We start from the raw sequence: 26,390 nt of genomic DNA, 5'->3' as shown, positions 1-26,390 counted from the left end.
ACATGAGGTCAGGTTTCATGATACAAAGTTCGGGTAGTAGAGACAGTCCTAAACAAGCACATGGACCACTGGACACCTGCAACCTCACAACCGAGGCAGGAGGAAAGCATACCCAGTCCCTCAAAACTTTCTGCAAGGCTGTCAGAACCATGGGTTCTTGTCCTCTGCCTAGTGTTGAAGAAACCTCCGAGGACGAGATGGACACAGAAGATGTTGCAGCCTCAATGCACTACCACCTAAAGATGAATTTCAGCTGAGAAGCTCTGGGTGCAAGGGGGTGGGGGAGCTATCCTCCGGTACATACTGCCAGTATCCAAGGCAGAGTTGGAGGAATTGGAGCTGGTAAGCTGCAGGAAAAAGAATGGGTCTGTTTCCCTGGACTTAGCCGGGCAAGATTGGAATGAGGTTAGCCAGGTGGACCTCATAAGATATGAATTCCCTGATTGAGGCTGGTAACTTGGTCCAATCAGGAAATCCTGGCTGATAGATGTAAACAGGAGCAATTTGAGGTTTGTCCTCGTTTCCCTGAAAACTGGTTGAACAGTGGGGTTTGGGATTAGCTTTGCTGCCCCTTCCCCTGTATACAGTGTTTTTTTGTGAACGCCTGCTTTCTGATTATTGTTATCTGTATTTTGTACTGTTTCATAATTTTAAAAAAAATCAGAAGTATCAGGGGTTCTGTTCCCTCTAGATGCCAGTTCTGGGTGAGCTAGGTCACTGTAATGTACTATGCACATGTAAATAAAAGGTGGCTTGGTGATGGAATATTGCTCATTGTGGAGTTATTTCAAGGACCATTTCAGTTAATTTAGGGTGCTCTAAATCACTCTCCATAAAATGAGTTACTTTATTTTGTCACTGTCATAGCAGCTATTTTGCATATTGCCACATTTCACAAGCAACAAGGGGATGAATGATCACTTGAAAAAACATATGACATTGTTTGGAAGTAGAATGCTAACCAGTGTCATTGGGACTCAATTTTTAAAAAAACACCTTGCCATCTTTTACCTTCCTCCTAAAAAAAAGGAAGTTCCTCAATAATATGGCTCTGTCACAGGATGGCAGTTCCAACAATGCAGAATTCCTTTAGCTTGGATAATGCAGTAAAGTCCTATACTATGCTCCAAACCCACAATCTATTTGATTTATAAGTGTATGTACTGTGAAGCAAATATATATATATGTGTATTTCTTAGTAGCTTTGACATTCTTATGTCTGATGTTTGTGTCAGACAGCCATCTGATGAAAAACAAGTCACTGCAAAAGAAAAACAACAAATCAATTCAATTATACTCAATCTGTTTTACATTTGGCACTCTGCCATGTAGATACAGGAGAAGTAGCCACTCCATTCTCACTCACCCTCCTCATTTACCATGGTAACATTACAGTAGTAGCAGTTGTGATCTGTCCTAGGGCAGGTCTTCTGCTCACGTTGCCACACCTCTCCCCTTCCTCTTTAATCCCTTGTCAGTCTTCCTTTTTCAATTTGAATGGCCATCATGACAAGGGGAAAGGAAGAGTATTTCCGTAATCCTCGCATGTGTTTCAGGAAACATGAGCTCTTCCTGATTCTCTCTACCTGTGATTACCCATTGTCCACCGAGACTCCAGACCTTAAACCAAAAAAATACTGATGGCGTTGCTGCCAGTAGCTCCCAGCACTGAGCATGCGACCTTTACCTGGGCTGAGGGTATCTGTCAAAAAGGCAGGAACGACCACCTCTGAGGTGAACTTGTTAAATGCCAACTTAGCATTTAGCATGATGGTGGGTGCTAAGAAAAAAATCTGTAGAACGGAGATTTTTTTTCATTTAACAGTACTCAAATATATCTTCCTATTCATGAGGGTACTGTGTTTTTCCATGAGTAAAGAGTGGTGGGAAAATAGGTGATTACATTTCGGTAACAAAGATTTTTTTTCTCTCAATTGTTTTTGGATAGTATAAGTAATTTTTAGGGCGGACTGTAATACTGTAGCTTTGCTATTTCATAATGCCAGCCCACGCCCTCTAACTGTGACAAACTTCAACCGAGGAGAATAAAAGGCGACTGCAGCTTGTGGAGATAACGTGCGATTGTGAAACGAATAGATGCTAATGAATTGTCAATTGTTACTGTCAGTTGGCTCTGAATCAGAAGTAGAGCCGTCACAAAAACTATAAGTGCAACCTGTAACATATAATGTGAATGATTCCAGTAAAAATAAATGGGGGAAAAAACTCGAGGTCGGAATCCAGAAATGTGACTGTGTCTTTAAATTTCCTGGCTGAATGGTGTGGTTCCAGCCAATTGTAGAGGAGGTGTAGAATGCTGGGAATGTTAAGTCAAGCCTGGCTGGGATAAGCTGAATGGTGAAGGAGTGAGGAGGGATTCCCGAGGTAAAAAAAAATTGAAGAACTGGTTCTTATTTTGTACTCTCTTTTTTTTGCACCCCCCCCCCATCCCCTCTCTCCTGTCTCAAGGGGATCACCGCATTCGGGTTCTATGCGGCTATTGCAGAGTCTCTCTTGAGCAGCAGAATCCTGGTGTGTCACATAGCTGAGGGGCTTTTTATATTTTCTGTTTGGTGTGTAATGTGAGGAGACATGCAATGATTGGAGGTGAGCGACTGGCTTTCATTATTGCAGCTACAAGGGGAGGCGAGACATCTTTTGTAAATCAAAGCAGGGCAAACGTGACATTTTCTGTGCATTAAATACAAATTCCCCAGCGTTTCAGTCCGTAGTTTTTTTTCAGCAGAAGGCCTCGAAATGCCATTTATATTAGACATACAGTGAGTGTATTGCTGAGCCAAGATGTGTACAGCAAACGCCCATTGTCAGAATAAATGGTCGGGCAGAACGGTGTCTTTAATGTCTTCGGGATCGCCGTTCTTAATTTTTTTTTATTTTGAGAGGAAAAACATCGCATTTGCTTAAAAGTAACTGAGGTTTAATGAAGGTATTGATTTCTAGGCGGTTTCCTGGGCACAGCCCTCTCCATCTACTGTCCGTGGAATCTGCTGCCTCTGCTTAACCTGGTAAAGTGTATGGTGGGGGATATTCAGATTGAGATCTCATGGACAATTCTGCAAGTTAAAATTTAGAAATCTTGGATTGTTTTGACCAATCGACAGGTCGGGGTTGGACCGCGTTAAGTTTGGCAGTAATTTCGGTTTCGGGCGAGCCCTCTTTTCTTGGAGGGAGGGGGCCGGGTCCTTAAATAAAAAGGACATTCCAGACAAGATTTGTCATTAGCCCATTGAAGGGTTTTTGGTAACGTTTATGAACTGTTATTTTCATATAATCGATGCTTTCAAACGTGGCTTTGGGCATATGAAATATCAGATCGAATGAGTTTTCTTCTGTATAAAGCAATCGCTGTTTAACATTTTGCTGTGAAATATTTCACGTCTATTTTAAGTGTTTCACTGGCGTGATTTTTTTTTCCCCTTCGGCATATGAAAATCTTGTGATGCTAGAACTGTGGCTGGCAGTCATTGGGAGCCATTGCATCAAATCACTCATTGGTTGCTCACAAATAATTCGAGTTATAATGATCCAAAAATGTTGTTTTTATTTTTTAAAAAGCCCAGCGACTGATAAATAATGGTGTCAGTTTCAGTTATGAAACCTATAGGCGTAAGTGGTCCAAAGCATCAACATGTGCCAAAAAATTTGCTAGTGCTGTATCTTAGAAATATTGATACATTTGAGTGGTTTGGTAATGTTATTTGCATTGTTGGGATTGCATGCAATTTTTTTTCATGTGCTGGGATCTGGATTTGAATCCATTTCAGGTAGGTAAAATAGAAATCCCTCTATTTTAGGGCTTTATTGCTTTTTCATCTGATCGATTCTGTTCTTGTTTATTGCCACCAGTTCACAAGATACAACTTGTGCTAATTGTCCTCAGTGCTTATGATAGCCATGGGATGCTGGAGGTCAAATAGTGGGACTGGGTCCCATGATAAATAAAAGAAACTGTAACTTGTATCTAAGTGATTCTAGCCAGATATTGGAATATATAATTTTGGATGGCAACCAAAAAGGGAAAAAAAATCCACATCCCATCACTTCTGTTAAGCCCAAACTTCACAAAATGGAAAAAAAAAGCATAAAATCTAACACAGTTCTACATCTATTCGTAACCAAGGCAACATTGCATGCACTGCTGTCACAGCCTGACATATTGTTCCTGAAGATTGCATTGGTGAGTTCACACTTTTGCCAGACAATTTGAAGTGCTTTTAATGATAAAATACTGCAAGGCGTTTTTGAAAAAAAGCTAGTTTTTAGTTTTTTAAAAAAAGAGAAATAAATAAAATTCCTGATACGACCTTCTGTCTAAGCATTATTACTAACTAAAAACACAATTGGGTGTTGCTGGGATTGGTGGGTTTGAGGTATATGGAGAGGCCAAGTCAACTGGGGTAGTTTACCTGGAATGTCAGAGGCTGAGCAATGACCGTTGTAGAGGTTTATAAAATCACGAGGGGCATGGATAAAGTGAACAGCCAAGGTCTTTTTTTTTTCTCAGGGTAGGGGAGCCCAAATGAGAAGTATAAATTTGAGGTGAGAGGAGGAAGATTTAAAAAGAGTGTGAGGGGGAACTTTTTCATGCAGATGGTGGTATGTATATGGAATGAGCTGTCAGAGGAGGTGGTGGAGGCTGGTTCAGTCACAATCTTTCAAAGGCATTTGAATAAGAAATGTTTGGAGGGATATGGGGCAAGCGCAGGGAGATCGGACTCATTTAGTTTGGGATTATGGATGGTATGGACTGGTTGGATGGAAGGGTCTGTTTCTGCACTGTGTGACATATAAAAATGGGTCATGACAAATTCACTGACATTACAGAAATATTTCTAGGTGAGTACAGGTAATGCAGACTGTAATCACATCATATCTTGTCGATTTTTAACTTGTAACTTTTATTTGTACTGTGATCTGAATTGGGATGCGTTGTTCATGAGAGATGTTGAAATGAAGCTAGAAGTATTTCTCCAAGTGGAGGAGGACTTAAGGGTGAATTATCTTTCATTGTTAAAATGTCATTGATGGAGGCCAAGGAGCACATTATCCCACTCCTATAGAAATAACACACAGTGCAGGAATACGTAAGGTGATTTAGGATGAAATAACAATGAAAAAGTGGGATGGTTTAGAGCAAACTAAGTGTGAGCTGCCTTTTATTTTTTAATGCTACATATAGTGAGTAAGAGTGGCAATGAAGTATCTTGTTCACTGTTTTCCTGATCCTCATGGATGAATGGCAGACGTCCACTTATTTTGGATGTATTATTCAAAACTGATATCCCAGATGGTTCGTTAAGTAAAAGCAGAAAATAATTTGACTCTTAGCTATGATGACAGAAATGTATGTGGCTTCAGCTTGGGCCACCCTCTGTCACTTGTATTTGATCTCAGTTGGGTTAATGAATGGAGTGCTGTAGATGATTACAATATTTATAGTCAGAAAGGTCAAGAGGCAATATTCCCAACCTTGATTGAAATCTGCTATTTTCCATTGGAAAGTAAACGTGTACATAGCCAGGTAAAGACAGGAAGGGCTGGACAGTGATGGTACACATTGTTCAATTATTTGCGAATAATTACTGGGTGGGTTAATTAAGGATGAGGAATGGCCAAACTGTGGGATGACTAGTGTGAATTGCCACATTCATGAGAGAAGAGAAAATTAGTGGAAAGAAAATCTTTACAACTCAACAAGAATTGTACAGTATAGATGGCCTTTTGGCTTCTTGTGCCTGCAACAAGTAAACTACCCTAAATCTACACAAGGCTCACTTTCCAGCATTTGGTCCATAGCCTTAAACATTGTGTTCATCAATAACTTTTTAATGGTTGAGGTTTTCCACTTCAACTACCCTTCCGGGCAACGCATTCCAGATTTCCAGCCCCCCAGTGAAAATTCCCTCGAAGCCTCCTGACTTTCAACTTAAAATTGTGCCTCATACCCTTCGACTGCTTTCTATCCACCCTATCCATGTCCCTCATAGTCTTGTATACCTTAGCCCTCAGCTGCCTTTGCTCCAAAGAAAACAATCTGAGCTTATTTAGCCCTCTCTCTTTGTAGCTAAAATGCTCCATCCTCAACAATGTCTCATTGAATCTCCTCTGCAGCCCCTCCAGTGCAATCACATCCCTTCTGATGCAGTAACCAGAACTGTTCACAGTACTCCAGCTGTCGACAAGCCAGAGTTGTTTTTAAAGATTAGATTCCTTAGGGTGTGGAAACAGACCCTTCGGCCTAACAAGTCCACACTAACCCTCCAAAACATAACCCACTCAGACTCATTTCCCTCTGACTAATGCACCTACCACTATGGACAATTTAGCATGGCCAATTCACCTGACCTACGCATCTTTGGATTGAGAGGAAACGAAAGCACCCAGAGGAAACCCACGCAGACACTGGGAAAATGTCTGTGTGGGGTTTGCACAGTCACCCGAGGCTGGAATCGAACCCAGGTTCCTGGCGCTGCGAGGCTGCAGTACTAACCACTGAGCCACCATGCTGCCCTCTGTTCCTTTAATTCAGCTGAAACCTAACCCCTCTGCTTTTATAATCTATGCCACAATTAATAAGTGTCTCATGCCACCTTAGCTTCCCTATTAACCTGTCTTGCTGTTTTCAGGGATCTGTGGACAAGATCCATCTGTTCAACTTCCTCATCTTCTGTTTTTCATTTGAATGCCCCCTTTTCTTGTTACTACTTCTCTTACTTTTCATGGTTAAATTCCATCAGCCGTTGTTCTGTCTATCTGACCAATTTACGAATTTCGACAATGTAAGACAGTTTTCTTCATTGTCAACCAATCGATGCAGACGACACAAACTTGCTTATCTTTCCTCCCACATTTTTATTTAGATTATTCATGAACAACAGGGGATCTGGCCTTGATCATTGTTGGTGTCCACTGGCATTCAATATCAAGTCACACAAATCGCCTTCTCCCAACAGTAACTTGACTCGAAAAGTGAATGAATACACATTGGGATTGGCTAACTATTCTCTGTCATCCTGTTCATCACAATGAGACATTGAGCAAAATATTTTTGAAGCTTGGAGTTTGAAGTTCTGGTGCAAACTGACTGAGATCAATAGGTTTCCCAAAGTCAATAAATTAAAGTTAATCCCGTCCTTGGTGTGAATCAAACACCGAGGATACAGTAACCACCGGCATGTTTGATATCTTTGAAGCAGCACCAACTAATTGTCACACTACAAAATTGATCTAAGCAATGTAACTAGGATTTCAAAAACAGCAGGTCTGGTATCTGTGAAGGGAAATCAGAGTTCACATTTCGGGTCAAAACGGACTCAAAACGTTAACTTTGTTCCTCTCCGCAGATGATGCCAACCCTGCTGAGCTTTTCCAGCAATTTCTCTTTTTGCTTCTGATTTCAGCATCTGCAGTTTTTGGGTTGTTAACTAGGATTTCTGTTTTGCATCGACTGTTCCTCCACTCTAACACTATCCCCTGCCTTATGTATCTTGTTCTGCTTATTTTCCTTCCTCTGTCTCTATAACAACAATAAAATGGATCCACCCATGTTTGTGTTGCTAAGGGTATCTCTGCTAATTCAGTGTCTCTGACCACGTGAAGTGGACTGCCAGTATTGAGCACACGAATCTACTTGAACCCAGCCATTAGCAGTGAGTAAACAGTGCAAGGAGAGTGAATGAGTGCTGCATGGTGACTGGTTAATCATTTCATATCATCTGCTTTATTGGTAGAAGTTGCCTAGTTTCCATTAAATATTCCATAGCAGTATGGTTGTGATCTAAAGCTTTCTGAGCAAAGAATAAATTCATGTATAAAGTTTAAGTAAGACCTAAATATTGTTTTCAAGGTTCGTACTACATAAACTTTAAAAAAATCAATCTATGGTTGTCATTAAAGCAGCGGAAAGATGAATGCAAAAAAAAAAAACAGAGACTGTGGAAAAGAGTTTGGGAACAAGTGTAGGTTATTCTACCCCTTTTGCCTTGCACTGCCATTGATTTCAATCATTGTTGATTTGCATTTTATGCCTAATGTTAAGTATACAGGCCTGCACTTCCCTGGTTTGTCCTCCAAGAATCATAGAATCCCTATAATGATGGTAGAGGCCATTTAGTCCATTGAATGCACTGACACTTTGAAGAGCATCCCACCCAGACACCCCACCCTAATCTCATAACCCTGCATTTATCGCAGCTAACCCACCCAGCTTGCCAGTCTTGCACACTATGGGGTAGTTTGGCAAGGCCAATCTACCTAAGCTGCATATCTTTGGATTGTGGGAAGAAACTAGAGCATCTGGAGGAGACTCATGCAGACTTGGGAAGAACATGCAAACTGCACACAGAAGGCCAAGGCTCGAATTGAACCTGGGTTCCTGGTGCTATGAGGCAACAGTGCTAACCAGTGAGCTACTAAGCTGCCTTCTTGGCAACATGTTGTCAATATTTCAGAATAGTTTGAAACCTAATCTGTGTAATAATCTGCAGGACATTAAACCTTCGATATGCACGTGGGATTTTATTTCCATTTAGTATGTGGATCTTTATAACTCCAGAAGCCTTGTGAATACCAGTTATGAGCTTCTGTGAAATGCCAACAGTCATTAATGTGGCAATAATGTTGAACAGCTGAAACAAATTGCTGCTTTGATTAGTGAGAGTTTGAAACTGTATACAGGAATGAAAATCATAGCATATTTCTGCATTGTGGGGATTCTATTTGAGTCTGCACTGACCCTCTGAAAAGCATCTCACCTCACCTCACCCCACCCCATAACCCTGCGTTAACCATGACTAACCCACATAGCTTGCACATCTATGGACATGGTTGGGTAATTTAGCATAGCCGATTCATCTAACCTGCACATATTTTGGACTGTGGGAAGAAATTGGACCGCTGGGAGGAAACCCATGTAGACACTGGGCGAATGTCTGTGTGGAGTTTGCACAATCACCTGAAGGTGAAATCAAACCTGGGTCCCCAGTGCTCTGAGACAGCAGTGCTAACCACTATACAACACAAAATATTTATTGTGCAACCCACTAATACTGAATGGAATACAATTTGCATGTTCTGTAAATGTTGGAGAGGAGGTGCTTTATCACATATGCCAAAGGCATTACTAGCTCACTTTTATGTGGGCAACCATCTGAACGTGATGGATATCTTGCACCTATGGCAGTGGTACCATAAATCAAATACCTTGGCTTTGTATAAATCTTTCAAGTGCAATTTAAAATGTTTATGCACTATATTCCTGATGTGATATTGTCCTTGGGAATCTCCTTGAAGTTATGGTGGTAGTGTCACTCCACAAGTGTCAAATCAGTAGCCAAATTAATGCAGAACTAAGTGTTTAAAACATTCTCAAACTATTTAATCTAATGTAAAAAGCAAATTTCCATTTAAAATATAATTTACGTCAATGTGGGAGGTGATGGTATTGCTTGACAATTAATCTGGAGATCCCCAGGAATGTTCTAGGGACCTGGGTTTGAATCCAGCCACAGCAGATGGTGGAATTTGAATCCAATAAAATCTGGAATGCAGAGTTTAATGGTGACCATAAAACTGTTGCCAATTGTTGGAAAAACCCATCTGATTCACTAGTGTCCACATGAATCCAGACCTACAGCAATGTGGTTGACTCTAAATTGCCCTCTGGGCAGTTAGGGATGGGCAGTAACTGCTAGCCTAGCCAGAGACACCCATATCCTGTGAACGAATAAATTAAAATCATTTTCCTTTTATCTGTAATGCAAATTTAACTAAATACTACTATATTTGTAGCTTGGGTGCATGTTGTTGTGGTTCTGTTCGCCAAGCTGGGAATTTGTGTTGCAGATGTTTCGTCCCCTGTCTAGGTGACATCCTCAGTGCTTGGGAACCTCCTGTGAAACATCACAGAAGCGCTTCACAGGAGGCTCCCAAGCACTGAGGATGTCACCTAGACAGGGGACGAAACGTCTGCAACACAAATTCCCAGCTTGGCGAACAGAACTAACAAATACTACTATAACTGAGTTAAGGAAACTTGAAATCACTAAGGTCATTTAATCATGTGCAAATGAAGGTGGGATCTCCAGCTTAATGCTGCTTATGTTCAAGGGCTAACCTACGGTGGGAAATGTAGCTGATGCTATTGTAATGAATACTTAATGCCATTTGTTAAATTTTAAATCTTGTTGTGGTAATGCCTGGCCAAAATATCTGATTTGCAAATGTGTGATGGTATTGCTTTGGCTGTGCCTTTAGTCTATTTGGAAGGTATGTTTACTTGATTACATTTTGCATGCAGAAGTCAGTTATTTTGAAATACTTTTATTGATACTTTGGTATTGAGGAAACACTTTTTGTATCGGTGGTTTTAATGGAGGGTTGAGGATTCTGATAAATTCTTCTAATTTTGCTCCTTGTCAAGCAAAATACCCATTTGTTAATTCAAATGTAGAAGGTAATGTTACTGTGTGATTTCATTACTTAATAAAACAGTCAGTGAGAATAAAAAAGATGCTCCTGGAAATCAAAAGTAGACCTTCAAATCTGGGTCCTTGGGTGGATGTTATTTCATACCCTGCTTCTTACATAAATTGCTGTTCTTGCAAGTTATTTTTTTGTCTTGGTAACCATCTTTTCTCTGCTTACTATGAACCACAAGACCTGATAGAGGTATGCTTTTGTTCTATGCTGCATGAGTAGGTGTCCTGACTGAATTGTGTTGTCAGCATTTCAAGTTTGCTTGCTTGCTTGGCCATCTTGATTAACAGCGCTCGCTACTACTTCATCTTTAAGCCACCCACGAGGCATTGATTCAGCAGTCCCCTTTATTTACAATCCAAGTACTTTTTAAGCACCTGTCTTGATCAGATCGATGATATCCTGCTCCTCAGTGATGGTCTAAGACATCCCCCTTTCTGAGTCAAGTTGGTATGTTTTTTTTGATTATTAGATGGCTATTGGTAAAATACAACAGTCCCTATCTTAGGCCCATATTTTATACAGAGAAATATGGCATATAATTACAAATTTCACTGAGCTAAGCTGTTCTTAAAATTAAATATGGGGCTGCTATCTCCTGTGGCCATGTTTAAAGCCAGCCCGTGTTTTTATTGTCAAAAATTATGATTAACGTAACTGATGATTTAGTTAATAAGCAACACTATTCTGTGAAGTAAGTATTATTAAACTTAAATGCATTTGTCCATAAACTCCTAAAGTGAACAGGTTTGACAGTTCCATTTTATTGAATTGCTTGTTTGGTGATAAACAGGAAGAGAAAATTTTGGAGTCCAAGTGGACTTGTTTTTGATAGAGGCTGTCATTATCGTGGGCAATGGTATATCTGATCTGTAGACAACTCCATGTTCCTTGTCTATGTCCTGTATGATACACTACTTCATGGTCGGCAGGTATAATCATTGAACTCTTGTTGTTTCTCAGCTGACACTACGACAGTGCTGTATCTAGATTTTTCTTCTGCTGAGTTGTTGTTTATTTTGTGTAGGTGGGTGATTGCCTGGGACCTGCGATGTTCCATCACCAGGCAGAGCATTGTCCAGTGGAATCATTACCAGTCAGTGTAATTTTGAATCCACCAAGACCTTTTGGGATCTAAATGCCATCTGTATGAATGAGCTTAGACAGTACAGTGACTGAAACTGACAATAGCGACATTGACGGGTGCCTGAATCAATCTCTTAGCTCCTTTTGGTCTTCCGCGCTAGTCATTGAGATTGTCATTTAAGAAATTCTTCACAGTTTCTGGTTAGTCTCTTTTAATACATAGGCAATGGTTTGAACAATGATTTTGTTCTCCCATTTTTGACAGCTGATGAATATGGTACCTTGTTCTTTTAATTCTTGCATTTATTTGCGCTGATTGGTTCCAGCAGTGGAAGTGATGGTTCCAGCAATACTTATTGAAATACAGATGGAGAAACTGTTGAAATGTTTTGGAAATGTGTTTCTCATTGTTCCATGCATTGCATCTTTCCACTCACCTGTGTCAGCACCAGGCCTTCAGTTCCTCATTGATTTCACTCCATTAAGTTTGTATAACTATTGATTTTAAATCTAGTTTTTAACTCCCATGTTAGCTCCTCTGTTCTTCATGTATTTCAAAGCTCAGCTATCATGATCTAACTTGCATCCTTGCTCTCCACATAGCTTTGCTTTCCCCCTTTTAGTTGTAGTGCATGTATTGGCTATTACCTTGAACCTGAATCTATCACTTGCCTCCTTTTTTTTAATCTTCTTCTACCCATCTCTGTCACTATGTCTCCTCCCTCATTACCCAAGATCACAGAAAATAAATTCACACAGATTGGAAACTCTTGTTTTTCATAACTTATTGGGTTCTCTGCTTTCATGCCATAATCCCAGATTTGGTTTCTTTTCAACGTAATTTCATTTGGCATCCTCCAGAAAGAGTTATCAAGGCACCTATTACTGCCTCCTAATGAACAGAAACCCAAATTACTTGATCCTGTTCTCGCTACCTCTGTCCATCTCCCTATCCTGTGCACAAACAATTACTGCAGACTCACTGTTGCATATCAGTCAGATTGATACTTTCAGAGTGATTGTATGTTAACATGTTAAGATGTACGAATCCCTTTCCATCTTACCTCCTGGTTACTGGAAGCATGCTTGTTTGTAAGCTGATTGCTCAAAATTAGCCCAGACACGAATGCACAAATTAGCCAGACAAGGGCACGTTCTTTTGCAAAACATAGGAAAACTTTTTGTGGCCAATTAAATTTTTAGTCTGTGGTGATATGGAGAAATCTGATCCACCTAACCAGACTGATGGTAAATTCTCAGGGGAATGTGGCATGAACAGCCAAGTTTCTGGTATTGGGACTAGCTGTAATGTACTGAGGGGTACGTCAGGTTCCAAGCAATCGATTGTGATAGGGGACTATGACTAGAGAGACAGAGACGGATGTTTCTGTGGACAGCAGCAAAAAATTAGAATGGTGAGTTGCCTCCCTTGTGTCAGGATTAAGAATATCTCAGGAGACAGTGCAGAATGTTCCCAGTAGCAAGTCATTGTACACATTGGAACTAATGACATGGGAAGAGAAAAGGATGAGATTCTGGAGGAGAATAAAGTAAGTTAGGCAGGAATTTAAAAAGGAGGTCCTTGAGGGTAGTAATATCTGGATTACTCCTGGTGCTACAAGCTGGTGAGGGTAGGGAGGAGGTTAGAACTGATGAATGCGTGGCTGAGGAGCTGGTGTAAGGGGGAAGGGTTCACATTTTTGGATCATTGGAATCTCTTCAGGGGTAGAGGTGACCTGTACAAGAAGGACGGATTGCATCTGAATTGGAAGGGAACTAATATACTGGCAAGGTGATTTGTTAGAGCTGCTTGGGAGGGTTTAAACGAGTAAAGTGGAGGGGTGGACACAGGGAAATAGTGAGGAAAGAGATCAATCTGAGACTGGTACAGTTGGAAAAGGGAGCGAGTCAGTCAGGGCAGGAAGGAACAAAACAGAGAACAAGGTAGGACTGAGAAATTAAACTGCATTTACTTCAATGCAAGAGGCCTAACAGGGAAGGCAGATGAACAGAGGGCATGGTTAGGACTGTGGGACTAGGATATCATAGCAATTAGGAGAAACGTGGGTCAGGGATGGACAGGACTGGCAGCTTAATGTTCCAGGATACAAATACTATTGGAAGGATAGAAAGGAGGGCAAGAGAGGAGGAGGAGGAGGAGGAGTGACGTTTTTTGATAAGCGATAGCATTACAGCTGTACTGAGGGAGGATATTCCTGGAACTACATCCAGGGAAGTTAGTTGGATGGAACTGAGAAATAATAAAGGGATGACTACCTTATTGGGATTGTATTATAGACCCCCTAATAGTCAGAGGGCAATTGAGAAACAAATTTGCAAGATCTCAGTTATCTGTAAGAATAACAGGGTGGTTATGGTAGGGGATTTTAACTTTCCAAACATTAGACTGGGTTTAGATGGAGGATAATTTAAGGGTGTACAAGAAAATGTTCTGATTTAGTCTGTGGCTGTACTTACTAGAGAAGGTGCAAAACTTGACCAACTCTTGGGAAGTAAGGCAGAGCAGGTGACTGGGGTGTCAGTCGGGGAGCATGTTGGGGGCCAGTGACCATAATTCTATTAGTTTTAAAATAGTGATGGACCAAGGCTAATTTTGACAGTATTAGGCAAGAACTTTGAAAAGCTGATTGGGGGCAGATGTTTGCAGGTAAAGGATGGCTGGAAAATGGGAAGCCTTCAAAGATGAGATAACAAGAGTCCAGTGACAGTAGTTAGGGTGAAGGGAAAGGCTGGTAGGTATAGGGAAAGATGGATGACTAAAGAAATTGAGGTTTTGGTTAAGAAAAAGAAGGGAGCACATGTCAGGTATAGACAGGAGAGATCAAATGAATCCTTTTGAGTATAAAGGCAGTAGGAGTATACTCAAGAGGGAAATCAGGAAGGCAAAAAGGGGACATAAGATAGCTTTGGCAAATAGGGTTAAGGAGAGTCCAAAGGGATTTTATAAATACATTAAGGACAAAAGGGTAACTAGGGAAGAAAAGGGCCCCTTAGAGATCAGGAAGGCAACCGATGTTTGGAGCCACAGGAGATGGGGGAGTTACTAAACGAGTACTTTGCATCAGTGTTTACTATGGAGAAGGACGTGGAAGATGTAGAATGTGGGGGGGAAAAAAGATGGTGAGATGTTGAAAAGTGTACGTATTCCAGAGGAGGTGCTGAATGTCTTGAAATGCATAAAAGTGGATATATCCCCAGGGCCTGACCAGTGTACCCTAAATCTCTGTGAGAAGCTAGGGAAGTGATTGCTGGCACCTTTGCTGAGATATTTATTTGTATCATCAATAGTCACAGATGTGGAGCTGGAAACTCCAGGTGGGCTCAGATGGTGCCCCTATTTCTGAAAAGTGTTAATGAAAAGCTAGGGAGCTGTAGACTGCTGAGCCTGACATTGGTGATGGGTAAATTGTTGGAGGGAATCCGGAGGGCCAGGATGTAATGTATTTGGAAAGGCAAGGACTGATTTAGGGATAGTCAGCATGGCAGTGTGTGTGTGGGAAATCATGTCTCACTAACTTGATTGAGTTTTTTCAAGAAGTAACAAAGAGGATTGATGAGAACAGAGCGGTGGACCTGATCTATATGGACTTCAGTAAGGCATTCGACTGATTAGCAAGGTTAGATCTCATGGAAAACAGGGAGAACTATCCACTTGGATACAGAACTGGCTCAAAGGTAGAAGACAGAGGGTGGTGGTGGAGGGTTGTTTTTCAGACTGGAGGCCTGTGACCAGTGGAGTGCCACAAGGATCAGTGATGGGTCAATACTTTTAATCATTTATATAAGTGATATGGATGTGAACATAGGAGGTGCAGTTAGTAAGTTTGCAGATAACACCAAAATTGCAGGCGTAGTGGACAGCGAATAAGGTTACCTCAGATTACAATGGGATCTTGATCAGATGGGCCAGTGGGCTGAAGAGTGGTAGATGGAGTTTAATTTAGATAAATGTGAGGTGCTGTATTTTGGAAAAGCAAATCTTTGCAGGACTTATACACTTAATGGTAAGGTCAAGAGACCTTGGATTACAGGTCCATAGTTCCTTGAAAGTAGAGTCACAGGTAGATAGGATAGTGATGAAGGCATTTGCTATATTTTCCTTTATTGGTCAGCATTGAGTATAGCAACTGGGAGGTCATGGTGTGGCTGTACAGGACATTGGTTTGGGAACTTTTGGAATATTGTGTACAGTTCTGGTCTCCTTCATATCAGAAGGATGTTGTGAAACTTGAAAGGGTTCAGAAAAGATTTACAAGGATGTGGCCAGGATTGGAGGATTTGAGCTATAGGGAGAGGTTGAATAGGCTGGGGCTGTTTTCCCTGGAGCGTTGGAGGCTGAGAAGTGACCTTGTGGAGATTTTATAAAATCATGAGGGGCATGGATAGGGTAAATAGGCAAGGTCTTTTCCTTGGGGTTGGGGGAGTCCAGAACTAGAGGGCATAGGTTTAGGATGAGAGGGGAAAGATGTAGAAGAGACCTAAGGGGCAACGTTTTCATGCAGAGAGTGGTAAGTGTACGGAATAAGCTGCCAGAGGAAGTGGTGGAGGCATCTGGATGGGTATATCAATAGGAAGAGTTTAGAGGGATGTAGGCCAAGTGCTGGCAAATGGGACTAGATTAGGTTAGGCTATCTGGCTAGCATGGATGAGTTGGACTGAAGGGTCTGTTTCGTGCTGTATATCCTTATGACTCTGAATACTGTACAATCTTTGTATATAAAAGATAGTTGTGAGCAGAAGAAGTCTGTTGATTGATTGTGTAGTATGTTATGCTTATCGGGGTAGCATGGCTTCTGACCACTCATTCACAGTGTGTTCAGCTACCTGGGAGCCAATCTCTGTTATTAGCAGAAGGCTTTTGTCATCGACAATTAGTCTGTAAAATGATGACTATCTGTTGCTTGCCGAATCTCTCTTGGTACACACCCTCAGCTCCAGCTCTTCTATCATAACTTCCCTCACTGCCACAATTAAAAAGCAGCGTGAATAGCCCTTAGATTGAGTGAATGTAACTTTTAATGAACAAATACAGTAATTCTTTCCATGATCCTTGGTTTTAAAACTGTCCTTTTTTCCCATTTCAATCCACGAGCAAAAATATAGAACAATAAAAAGAAATGGCCATTCGAAATATCACGGCATTTATGCTTGGCTGTTGGTGTTCCAGGCAATTACGTTAGCGTTGCCATGTCTGGTAGAATGCTCTTTTGGCAGTAATACCTATTAGGTGTAACCCTATACCTAGGTCTTTCTTCCTCATCCTCTGGGTGCTTGCTTTGGCCATTTGGCCCCCCCCACCAATACCTTCCATTTTAAATCCTTGTCCACACGTACATCAATAGATTTCTCAGAGGTATCCTTTTCTCATTTTCCGAGCAAGTTCTTATCGTCACTACAAGTGCCACCTCAGTTCTTTCCAAACTCAATTACCTCCTCAGTCTTCTCTTGCTGTTATCATTGTCATGATTGGATATATCTAATCATTCAGTTGTGTTGATCTTTATCCACATTGTCCCCACCTCCACCCCGGCCCTTGCAGGTCATGTCTTTTTATTTCTGTCATTGGGAAAAACTTCCTTCAAATCAATGGCCACTGAATTATCATTCCCAATTATTTAGTCTTCGGCTTTTAAACCATTGTGACTCCGAGTGGTTAATGATTTGTTAAATCACATGCTTGTCACGTTGTTGTCCCTCTTCTTGCTAACCATTCCACCAATTCATTCTTCACCTCCATTCGCTTAAAGTCCAACTTGGATGTGTTTGGTTAAACCATTTATCACTAGATCTGATGAGATTACTTGAAGTATTATCAGGCAATATGCTCCATCACCGATCAAACGTTATCTAGTAAAGCAAAAATAAACAGCTTCTGTTTTTTCCAACACAAACTATCTTAGCAAACCACACTTGCTTTCAACAAGAAATGTGAGAAGCTCATGAATAATTTTTTGTTCCAAAAATTAAGATACATCTGTTCGGATGTACCTGCTGCTTCCTGCTCTAACCTTTAAATTAGCAACTTCTTGTGCTGTTTGTCTTCCACTCTGTGTCCACTGACATGCATCTATTGACTTTATTACTAATAAATTGTTACCTATTCAACTTTCTTTCTGGCTTCCATGGCAGCTGATAATAGCAATTCTCTCACCTTAGATGTTGTCCCTTTTTTTTTCTTCAAATCTACCGCAATCATTCCTATTTCAAAAAGAAATTCAACTGAACTGTTTCTTCCACAGTCCTGGCAAGCTGCCACCATATTGTTAACAACTCTATCCTATCTGTTGATCTTGCATGTCTCGCCATCTCCAAAATGTATGCTCAACCTTCCCAGAACATTTTGTGAGAATCTCTCCAATCAGGAGAGGTGAATTTGAAAAAATAACCAAAATAAAGGAAAAGTGAAGTTATACTGCATGAGAGCAGAGTGCTGATGGTTCAGAACATGCACTCCAGTAGACCATTTCTTTTCCATGGCAATTACACCAGTTAATGATGACTGGCAGTTAACTACCAAGATTTGTTTAAATTTTAAATACAGCAAGTTGATTCTGATTGTCAAAACATTGCCCTGAGAAATGAACCTATTTTATAGTGTTGAAATAGATGGATTGTGTTTGCATGTCCTTTCTATCTGTCAAGAAGAGGGCCTTTTTATATGCTGAAAATACATTCTACCTGTCACACAAATGAATAATGTGGTTTATGAAGTTTAGTGCCAGTGGTATTGAGCATGTAGGCTGTCTGTCCCAATGACAGGCTGATCACACCAAATAGCAGAATCATTTGGATGTTTTGCAACAAGCAATGGACTGACCAAGCCCAGGAAAAGACCTTGCCTATTTACCCTGTCCATGCCCCTCATGATTGGATGGTGTGCTGAGAATTGTACAATGTTTACATTTTGCAGTCAGACATTTGTTACATAATCCTGACCATTATGCTGACATTCCTCAATTGGTTGTCAGTTGGACTTGCACTATGACATATCTCTGTGTACTGACGATACTTATATTAAGACAATGAGCCCTGTTCCTTTCAGACAAAATTAACAATTCCAACTCAAACAAAGTTGGTAGTTCTCTGGGTCACTGATCAAGGTGTTGTCATGAGAAATCAAAGTCCAGCTGCTTGGTTTAAAATTTAACAAAGTTTGACAGTTACTTCTCAGTCATCATTAATTGGTAGAGGGGTGGCCATGGAGAATGGACCAATCTTTTGCCAACCAACCAGCAATTGTTTTGCCTTTGGTACTTCTTGCAAATGGTCTTGGTGAATGTAAAATGAAAAGCTTTAACAAAAGATGCCTTTTCTTTCAGCAGTATTCCGATTCTGGTCTTTTTGCTACTTCTCTTGCATGGCCTTTCCTCTGTCTCTAAATTATTACTTTGCTGCCCAATATCCAGGGTTGGATGAAAAGAAATTTCCCTCCAATAAAATATTAAGAAAAAAAACCTATCCACCTGATACAAACAATTTTCCCTTGTCACTGGCTCCATCTCTCTTTCAACAACTGAATAAGATTCTTAAAAATTTTGATGATAGGCAAAGAACAGAGATGATACTGTAACCAAGCCTTTGCACCTTCAAGTGCATTAACATTATGTGACTCTCCCTATTCCATAACTCCTCTGTTGTTGAAACCATCATCAGTGCCTTAATTGCCTATGGACTTGGTTGTGTATTCTTGTTCTTCGGTGATTGACCTTCCTCAAACTTTAATTCATTCAAAACTCTGCCCACATCTCTCACACCTGATTGTGCAGTAATTGCTGCTCACGCATCTTTTGCATGCACTTAATCCTTGTCATCCACAAGGGATGGGGGCATGGACTTCCCATGGATAGCAAACATTATACCACTCTTGTGGTCTGCAGAGAACTGTGCGATCAATTTCCTGCTGATCATGGGACCTGGGGCTGACCTCTTGAGTACATGGATCCGTGGATAGCAAGCCAGAGGGTAATAAGGACTGAGCATTCTTGCTGACCAATATTGCCTCGTGATCAAGCAGCCCCTTGGTTTGAAATTCTGATCCTTGTTTTCAAATTTCACTCATGATCTTTCTGCTCTCTAACTAAATGTGCTCTAACAATTTTTGACTTTGTGCATATGTTTTTTAAAATCATTCTTCCATTTGCAGGTGCTAGGCTCTGAACCCAGGAATTGCTCCGCCACATTTCTCTATGCCTTTACTTCGTGTCATTGAGACTTACAGCATGGAAACAGATCCTTGGATCCAACTCATTCATGCCCACCAGATATCCTAATTTGAAGTTGCCTCATTGCTAGCATTTGGTCCATTTGCCTCCTAAAGCCTTCCTGGTCATATGTCCAGCCTTTTAAATGTTGTAGTTGTACCAGCCTCCTCCATTTCCTCTGGCAGCTGATTCCATACACTCATCACGTCTGCATGAAAACATTGTCCCTTAGGTCTCTTTTATATCTTTCCCCTCTCATATTAAACCTATGCCCTCTAGTTCTGGACTTCTATACTGTGGGGAAAAGACCTTGGCTATTCACCCTATTCATGCCCCTCATGGTTTTATAAACTGCGAGAAGAACACCCCTCAGCCTTTGACGCTCCAGGGTAAGACAGTCCATTAAGCCTCTCCCTATAGCTGTAATCCTCCAACCCTGGCAACATCCTTGTAAATCTTTTCTGAACCCTTTTCAAGTTTCATAATATCTTTTCCAATAGGAAGGAGACCAGAATTGCAAGCAATATTCTAAAACTGGCCTAACCAATGTTCTGCAAAACTGCAACATGACCTCCCAACTCCTATACTCAATGCATTAATCAATCAAGGTAAGCATACCAAATGCCACCTTCAGTATCCTGTCTACCTGCAATGCCACCTTCAAGGAGCGATGAATCTGCACCTCAAGATCTTTGTTCAACAACACTCTCCCGGACCTTACCATTATGTGTATCAGTCCTGCCCTGATTCACGTTACCAAAATGCAACACCTCAGATTTATCTAAATCAAATTCCATCTGCCACTCCTCAACCTATTTGATCCAATTGATCAAGATCTCTTTGTATTATTTACAGAACCTCCTTCACTGTCCACTACACCACCCAATTTGGTGTCAATCTGCAAGCTTACTAGCCATTCCTCCTATATTCACAACCAAACCATTTATTTAAATGACGAAAAGCAGTGGGTCCAGCATCGATCCTTGCATTACACCAGTGGTTATGGGCCTCCACCACCACCCTTTTGAGCCAATTATTTTGTATCCAAATGGTTAGCTCTCTCTGCATTCCATGCGATCTAACCTTGGTAACAGTTTGCCATGTAGAACCTTGTCAATTGCCTTGCTGAAGTCCATGTCGACCAAGTCTTCTTCAATTCTCTCCATCACTTCTTCAGAAAAATCAAGTTTGTGAGATATGATTTCCCATGCACAAGTCCATGTTGACCATCCCTAGTCAGTCTTTGCCTTTCTAAATACATGTAAATCCTGTCCCTCAGCATTCCATCCAACAACTTACCGACCGCTGATGTCTGGCTCACCTGTCTATAGTCCCCGGCTTTTCCTTCCCACCTTTCTTGAATAATGTCACGACATTAGCTACCTCCAGTCTTCCAGCACCTCGCCTGTGGCTGTCGATGATACAAATATCTCAAAAAGGGCCAAGCAGTCACTTCCCTATCCTCCCACAAAATTCAAGGATATGTCTGATCAGGTCCTGGGGCTTTAAGTATTTATGGTTTTTAAAATGTCCAGCACTACCTCTTCTGTAACATGGACACTTTTCAAGATATCAGTATTTATTTCTCTAGTTTCCATATCCTTCTCCATTGATGCAAAATACTCGTTTGGTATCTCACCTGTATCTATGCTTCTACACAGACTGCCTTGTTCATCTTTAAGGGTCTTTGCCTCCTTTGGATTTGCTGCTTCAAGATTTATCCAGGTCATCTGTCTAGTATTTCCTTAGGTGGTTATGTCAAGTTTTTTGTTTTTTGAAAGTGCCCTGGAACCTTTTGTACATTGAAAATCCCACATAAAAGCTGTTTTTGTGCATTCCTTTCTCTGGTCAATTTTTAAAAATTCATTTGTGGGATAAGGGTGTCACTTGTCGTCATTAGATTAATTCCAGATTTTTATTGAATTGAAATTTCACCATCAGCTGTGACGATTCAAACCTGGGTCACCAGAACATTATCTGGATCTCTAGGTTTATAGTCCCGCAATAATACCACTAGTCAATATACTCTGGCCCTTGAGTGTGTTCAGCGGAGGTTTACAAGAATGGTCCCAGGAATGAAAAGCTAAACATATCAGGAATGCTTGAGGACTCTGGGTCTATACTCAATGGAGTGTAGAAGGATGAGGGGGGGATCTAATTGAAAAATACAGAACTGAATGGCCTGTGTAGAGAAAATGTTTCCATTGGTAGGAGAGACTAGGACTCTAGGGCACAGCCTTAGAGTAAAGGGAAGACCTTTTTCGATTGGAGATAAAGAGAAACTTCTTCAGCCAGAGAGTGGTGAATGTATGGAATTCATTGCCACGGAAGGCTGTGGAAGCCAGGTCATTGAATATATTTAAGACTGAGATAGATAAGTTATTGATTGGAAAGGGGTCAAGAGTTATGGGGAGAAAGTGGGAAAATAGGGTTGTGAAACTCATCAGCCTTGATTTGAATGGTGGAGTGGACTTGATGGACTGAATAGCCTAATTTCTGCTCCTATGTCTTATGTTCTTACATGGAGTAAGTTTATCAAAAATCTAAATGTCTGCATTTATTTAAAATATGACACTGACTGTTCTAAGTAAAATTAATGCCCAACATTTTTTAAATTCTGTGTATTATTTGAAATGCATGTAAGAGAACATAGGGAAGTACAGCACAGGAACAGCCCCTCAGCCAATCATGATGCCATTCTAAACTAATCTGATCTGCTTGCACATGGTCAGAAGCCCTGTGTTCTCTACCTGTTCGTATGTTTGTCCAAATGCCTCTTAAACTTTGCTATTGTATATGAAATTTTAAATACAAAATTTTAATTAACTCCAGTCTCCTAGCTATTGGTTTTCTTCTTCAAGATTCCATAAATTCTATTCCTTGTATTTAATTGATTTATAAAGAAACTTGATCACGTATGATGGCCAGTATTGCAACATTTTTCAATTCATGGCACTGAACTATATTTTTCCTGCCCAGCTACTTTTCTTAACTCGTACCCTTGTCTTTTTGCATGTTTTATGTTGGAAATAGAGGTAGTGGTCTTTTTAAGTTGCCTTATCTTGAAAGTATGAAGATGGCTGTCACTCTGACATTTTAAGCTTTAGCCCAATGGTTGAATATGTGTTGAATCAACCAGGGACTGTAATTTCAATCTCTTGATGTAATGTTTGATGGGAATTTGGATTCCAAGCATGGTGCAGTTATTCTTGTGCTTTTTCAGCATATTAGCTTGTTTCATTGATCAGAAGGTCTATCATAAAGTCATTCCTAAATTGAAAGTTATACCTTGAGGTCATTGCAGTGCCTTTTTTCATTGAATCAAGTTGATTATTGGCTATAAAAGCTGTTTTATCATCTCCTAAATTGCTGTATCTGAGTTTTTTAAAATAACATCAGCAAAATTCTGATAGTTGTTTTTGTTGTTAGTTTTGTCTTTCCTTCTTTAATTGTGTTATTCTAACCAAATATGAAGCAAGTTGCTTATGAAATTTATACATTCATTCAGATATTTTCGGCAAAATATCTCAAACACTAGTTGGTACTATCTCTGTACTTATTTTAAGTACAATATGTCAAAAACATAATGAATCTATATTTACATTGTACTGCTGAAATATTAATTAGACATAACAGATATTTTGGTTGCACTCTTTACTTAATGAAATAGTGGGAGTTGTTGAATGGATTGGCACATAGTGCAGTCGCCTCCATGGATGTGATACCAATAACTTATTCCGGGTCTGTAATGCTAACTGTGACGGTCCTGTGAAGTTAATCTGGGTGATTGTAACCTGGTTTGTGGTAGGTGTAGGTCTCAAACAAAATCCTTAGTTCAGTATTAATTTGAAATCTCAACCAAAGATCCCACAAGCAAGCAGGCACATACTTGGATGAAGATAGAATTACAAGTTTACTTTAAATGATGTGATGACACGGTAGTTTTGAGGTGTATTTTGTTTTGGTTGTTGCACTTTTTAAGAAGAATGGCTGGCTGTGACAGAGGTGGTAATCAGTCTGCCACAAAGGCAATAAAGTAAACCACTTGAGCCCTTGGGTCTTTTTTTTTAAAAAAAAAAGCTGGAACAGTAGAGGCAGCCTGAATGGGTGGGGTCAAGCTCCCCAGAACCAGGATTTTTGGTTTGTTTTTCATTTTAGTTGATGCTGGGTTTGGAAGGTGCAGTACATTTGTCCTTGCTTCCCTTTAGTCTCTCACTATGTCTCTCCCTTGCTCTCTCTCACTGTCGATGTTTCACATCCTCCAATTCTCCAGTCAAGGAGGGAACATTAATCTATTTTACTGATTAGGATGTGTTTATTAGATGTTTCTGCATTGAAACAGTGATTGTTTAGTAGTTAAATAATGTATTATTCTTTTAAGTTTTCCAGTAGAGTTAAGTTATTCTAATTTCTTCTTTCTTTTGTTGTATTTTAACTACAGTGTATGAACAAAGTGTGTTTTGCTTCAAGACTGGTAGCTTGACCAATCAAATTGCATCTGGAACAAAATGCCTGGCACTTGCCTTTTAAATAAGAAAAAAAGTTAGGGTCTAGGCTATCTTTAATATATTTTGAGGGCTTTGGTCTGGTCCATAACAATAACGTGGATTGGACTTTTCAGGCTGTGGTGCATGTGAAAAAAGCACCAAGTTTGGAAAGCAGACTCTGTTATGAAGGATATGCCAAGTAATGATTGAAAATTAGCTGCCATATTTTGTTTTAAATATTAAGCTGGCAGGTCACCTCTGGTGACCTGAATGAGCCTGTGGTTGGCTGTCACTGTTTTGAGTTGGAGCAGGTGCTCTGTGTGTGTGTGTGTATGTGTGTGTGTGTGAGAGAGAGAGAGAGAGAGGAGGCTGATTATCTTGGTCCCATGATTTCTTCTCTGTCTGTCTTGGGCCAGAGGATATTTAGCTGCTTTGTTAATGGCCTTGCCTCCAGGTAAAGCTGTAAATTGGGATGTTTGCTGATTTAAAGAGTTCAATCCCACATAGCTCCTCAGATAATAATAGAGTTGTATTCCTATGCAGTAGGACATGAGCAATGTCCAGATTCTGTAAGTGGCAAGTAACCTTTTATGTCACAAACTGTCAGGCATTGATCATCTTGTGATGAGTGAGTGTATCTGCTTACCTTTGATATTCAGTGATATTGCTATCATTGGGCAACCATTGGCCGAAATCATAAATGGATCAGTTATGAGCACAGTGAATGGTGCAGCTGGCTTGAAGGGCTGACAGACCTATGCCTGTTTCTGTGCACCAGTCACGCATGCAGACTGTGGCACGTGGTTCACTATTTAGTTCACAAAGTCCTTGCACAACCAACAAGGTGCGGCATCAGAATGTGATTTAATACTGCACATTTTGTCTGAGTACAGCTTCAACAACAGCCAAGATCCTCTTCACCGTCCAGGGCAAAGCTGCCTGCTTAATTAAAACTCCCTAATCAACCTGCTCAGACATGTTAAGACACGTGCCTGGAACAGGTGGGACTTGACCCCAAGTCCCACCTTCTGGCTGAGTTCTGGCTGAGTACACTGCTGCTACAACAGAAGAGCCCTTCATCCAGAAGGTATACTACAGCAGATCCCCTCCAAGTCTTGCCATCCTGATTTGGAAAAGTACAACCATTCCTCCTCATTTGTGTCAAAATCATAGAATTCCTTGTTTAGCAGCATTCAGGGAGTACTTCACCACGTGAGTAAGAGTCACCAGTGCCTGCTTCAACAATTTAAGCACGGGCTGTAAGTAATGGTCTGACGAGCAACTTTTGCATTCTGTGAATGAACAAAAAAAAGGTGACAGAATCCAGTAGATCATCTCAGTCACAAGGAAAAGAGACGTTGAGGCGATTGAACAGGCTACTGGAAATGCTCCTCCGTTAATGAAGCATTTTATTCTGGGACAGTTGTACTGGTTCCTTTTTTTTTTGTTTCAGTCAAAGTTGTGGAAAATCATTTTAGGGGTCAGAGATTGACTCTGCCTTTCAAGTGACAGCATACTTAAAAGGAGAAAATGCCAAGTAATGATATGTGCTAGGAGCATAATCCTGAGATCAGATTTGTTTTTAGCTATGAATTAGAAAAAACGTTTTGCCTGGTTGCTGGTAGAAGATGCTTTTTTGCTTTTAATTTCCATCCTGTTTTCTTTTCTCTTTTTTAACATGCGAGTATCACAATTCTCCTTGTTTTAAAACTCGTAGTTAGGTAACACCCATAGTTTTCTTAATGATACTCACTAGTATCCTTACATAACACCATTTTGACTGGGACAACACATCCACCAATGACAGGCCAAACAGAGAAGATGTTACCTAGTATGATGATGAAATGTCTGAAAACAAACCTTCCAGCTCAGTGAGCAAACCTACATCCAGAACCTCAACCTGAGCTACAAATCTTCTCAACTCGCTAATTTAAGATTTTATTTTAAAAAAGGGTAACAGCTCAGCTTAGTGCATTAAAGGTGTGAGGTTACGGTTGGTCTGATTTCAAGATTGGAATACTGGCAGGTTATATTTCCAAAGTGGGAATTTATAAAATGTCACATGGACATTTTGTGTGTGTGCTTTTTGAACAAAATA

The 26,390-nt window shown here is 40.4% G+C and overlaps 1 protein-coding gene across 10 annotated transcripts in view; it reads left to right on the top strand.

Annotated features, from left to right (window-relative positions):
• The first annotated feature begins 2,329 nt into the window (after positions 1-2,329).
• The window catches only part of LOC140483773 (ERC protein 2), an 830,166-nt gene continuing 806,105 nt past the window's right edge, over positions 2,330-26,390 (top strand). For 8 of the 10 annotated variants that reach the window (XM_072582317.1, XM_072582315.1, XM_072582316.1 and 5 more), the window contains exon 1: positions 2,330-2,385. The gene's annotated coding sequence lies outside the window, so the exon portion shown is untranslated. Of the gene's footprint in view, positions 2,386-2,465; positions 2,608-2,767; positions 3,027-26,390 lie in introns of those variants that run through there. The other 2 variants (XM_072582313.1, XM_072582314.1) reach the window with 2 other exon arrangements.

Source organism: Chiloscyllium punctatum, chromosome 12, assembly GCF_047496795.1.
Source record: "Chiloscyllium punctatum isolate Juve2018m chromosome 12, sChiPun1.3, whole genome shotgun sequence".
Classification (NCBI taxonomy): domain Eukaryota; kingdom Metazoa; phylum Chordata; class Chondrichthyes; order Orectolobiformes; family Hemiscylliidae; genus Chiloscyllium; species Chiloscyllium punctatum.
The sequence above is the reverse complement of the archived record's forward strand: the minus strand, read 5'-3'. Positions and strand labels throughout refer to the sequence as shown.